We start from the raw sequence: 3606 nt of genomic DNA on the forward strand, positions 1-3606 counted from the left end.
CGTCAAAATCGGACGTAGAGGGAACCTTGGAAAAGCGTCAATATGTGACGACATGGGAGTGAGAATGGGTTGGAATATAACATGCAATTTTGAGGAAGAGGGACTTTTGTTTCCCTTGAGGCAATTCTAGTCAACTGTATTCCTGGTGTTTACTCGCTCTGAACGCACCCCACTGTGTTGGCCTTCCTCTGCAGCACATGAAGCAGCACATGAAGCAGCACATGAAGCAGCACATGAAGCAGCACATGAAGCGGGTGGGTTTGTGTAAATCGGAGCAGCAGAGCAGTCAAACACAAGCTGAAACACCCTGTTATCCAGGAGGAAATTGCAAAGGGCCACTGTGAGACGATAACAGTGCCCCTGTGTGTGTCTGTGTGTGTGCCGAATCAAGCTAAACAATGTATGAGCGACGCTGGGGCCGAATGAAGCTCTTTGAGGCTTCAGACGCTGCGGTGAGAGTTAAATGACACACGGACGCGCAGGTTAGGTGTCTGCGGCTGGATGTTTCCTGAGTCTCAGGATTCCAGCAGCTGTCTGGACAAACAAGTTCGACTTCACGCACAAAAACACACACGTCTCACAAGCCAGACATACCTTCATCCTGAGCTGTGTCCTCGTTAACTTTTGCCTCTTGGTTTTGTGAAAAACATTAATACATTAGAAATAAATGAGGACATCGTTTCAACAACTTAACCATTTTTTCTTGATAGTGATGAAGATGAAATGACTCATCAGCTGTTTCGATTTTGAGCCATAACTCAGTAAAACTGTGTTCAAAACAAAACACATCTACCATTTCAGAAACCCAGCCAATTTATTTTTCCAAAAAGAGACARATGTTTGTGTATTTGTCCACATGTTGGGGGAGAGACTCGTGATATAGCTGCAGCATTGATCAAGTGTCACATTTTAACTCAGCAGAACATCCGGGGAGTTCCCCTTCTTCAAATGAAGCAGCTGAGACCATTTCCTGATCCAAAAATATCAAAACACACACACCCATCAGTCATCTTCTCAGTTTTAGATTTACAGTATTTCTGAGCTGAAGATCCTTTGAGGTTCACACCTCAGGAAGCAGCTCAAACAGCAACAAATGAGAGAAAGAAAGCAGAAAAACTGCCCTTTRGAGTGCAGGAAACAGATTAAAAATCAATTTTGCGAGGATCAGTAGTGTTGAGGAGCGCCCGACTCGAGCACCGTAGATCAATATCATCTTTTTTTATTATTAGAATTGCTTTCTCGTTTTTTATTCTCTTATCTGCCCTGACCACCATCCAATAGGTTTTCTGCAGCTCCGGCCCCTCGCTGCTCTCTGATTGAATCGCTCTCTGTCTCGTTTGTCTTCCTGAACCTTCTGATCTTCACAAGCGGAGGACACACAAGCACATTTTTCGGCGACCACCTTGGATTCAGCAAACAAGAGTGGGGTTGATGATCACCCCTCCACGAMTGACGAGTTTGTTTTCTGTCTGAAACAATAGACCTCGTACAGCTAAATTAAAGGATTAAGATAGGAGATAAAAAGGCAGCAATGCATTTAAAAAGAAAAGATCGCCACAAGCTAACTGACCTTTGGTTTACCATTAAATTGTCGATTACACAGACTTGGTTTTATGCAAAATGCATGAAAACACCAAAACAATAAGAGTTTCGTGTTTCTATTTTCAACAATGTTTTTAACAAAACYCAAAGTTCACATCATAAGTTCATACCTTAACATTTATTATCCATTTCCTGAAACAAAATGTTTATAGTTGAATTAGCTCTTGTCTGAGGAACCAGATTACACATGGTGACTGCCTAATGCATCAATTGCAGTTTTAGTCACTTCTGATTATCGATTTCTAATATGCTGGTTCTGAATTTTACAAATTTAAATGGAAGATTGCATCARTTTTAACATTTGATCCATATTGCAGAGGTGTGGGCCAGATCTGGGACGGCTGACTGAATGACGGCATGGCAAGTGGTTCGTCAGCTGGATGTGGGCCAGRTCTGGCAATGATGGCACTGTTTTTAAAATGTCAAGCCAGAACTGGCCCAGTTGTTTATGTGTACCAAATCTATCAATGCCACAATTGGTCCAGTTATGGTTTGGTTTATGTGGTGCTGGCCCACATATGGACCGCCTCTGGCAAACCACATCTGGGCCCCTAAAGGGTCGTCATTCTTTGGGGTATCTGGGCCAAGCGTTAGACTGCGAAGTGCATTGTGTGGGCCACATCTGGGCCAGACAAATTTTGCTATGCCGAAAAACAAAAATTATTTTCATTCAGATTCAAATATTCACTTTACTGTAACTGACAGCATCTTGCAGCTTTACAACTTTAACAATTAAACTATCAAAATCTTCATTTGTTCCTGAATTTCAAATGATGGGTGTCAGAAAAAAACTGAATTTTTTGTGGTAAAAAATTTAAAATGTCCTTTTCTTTTACATATTAGTCTTTTGCACTTTGTTTTTCCAGACTATTTCGAAGATCTAACTAATAATTAACCACAAATTTTTAATTTTCTTCACATCAAAGACACATTACTGCTAGCATGAATAAGGTGCTGACATATGCTAAGTTCACAAACTCTGATTATTTTTTTAAAAAGTTGAATATTTAAGAGCTGGTTGAGCAGTCAGTGAATCCTTTTGGTCTAATCACCAGTTTAGCACAACTCATGCGAAGCAAACTTGACCAATCAGAACAGATGTTGCTTTCAAAATAGGCAAGGGTCGTAAACACGCCAAAGTTATTGCTAACCTTTATCGACATATGGAAATGAGATGTGCTGTGTGTTTCAGCTCATTAAAATACTAGCCTTTTCTTTTTAATGTTGCACGCTGTTACAATACAATATTGTGAGTTACGTTAGTTAGCTCAACGGAGAAGCTTTGGTTGTGTTTTGGTGGCGACACATAGTTGAACACAATCCCCTCCCAACTAGTTAAATCTTCATTAGAGATAAAAGACAAAATATTTTAAAGGAAGCTGGACATTTAACAAACGCTCATTGTTAGTCAGAGCAACACACGGCTCCTCTGGACTCAATCTTGAGTTTAATTTCCTTCGGTGTGCGGACCTTAAATGGACAGGAGTGTCAAGCGGGGTAATTGTAAAATCTGAGGTGCGCAGCCACACGCTCCACTGTTTGTCTGGGAATGACGAGCCATGGAGCTCTTGCTTGTTAAAGCTTAAGTGGCTGTGAAATGTGTTTGGTCTGCTAAACGACATCTTGACAGCCGGCGATGAGGCTCGGCTCGCAGAGCGGTCAGACAGGGAGCAAAAATAATTTATCCTTTCCGAACAGACCTGTAGGTCCAACACAGTAAGGCTATAATAATGTGAATGCTTCAAAATAATTCGCACTGAGATAATTTTTTTTTTCYTCAGATTGTTTTTGGGCACACAGTTTTGCAATTTTTATGCCATTTCAACAATTTATATATCAAAACGTTCAGCTCCTTCAGGATCTTCCAGCTATGACTTTTGGTACTTCAGTATTTTATACTTTTTGAGGTACTTGGTGTTTTCTGCTATGTTTTTCTCATTAAAAATGAATGTATCGATTTTCAACATCCTTAAAATTCTTTAAAATGTTTATAAATCTTAAATG

This window comes from Austrofundulus limnaeus, unplaced genomic scaffold (genome assembly GCF_001266775.1).
Source record: "Austrofundulus limnaeus strain Quisiro unplaced genomic scaffold, Austrofundulus_limnaeus-1.0 Scaffold32, whole genome shotgun sequence".
Taxonomy (NCBI): domain Eukaryota; kingdom Metazoa; phylum Chordata; class Actinopteri; order Cyprinodontiformes; family Rivulidae; genus Austrofundulus; species Austrofundulus limnaeus.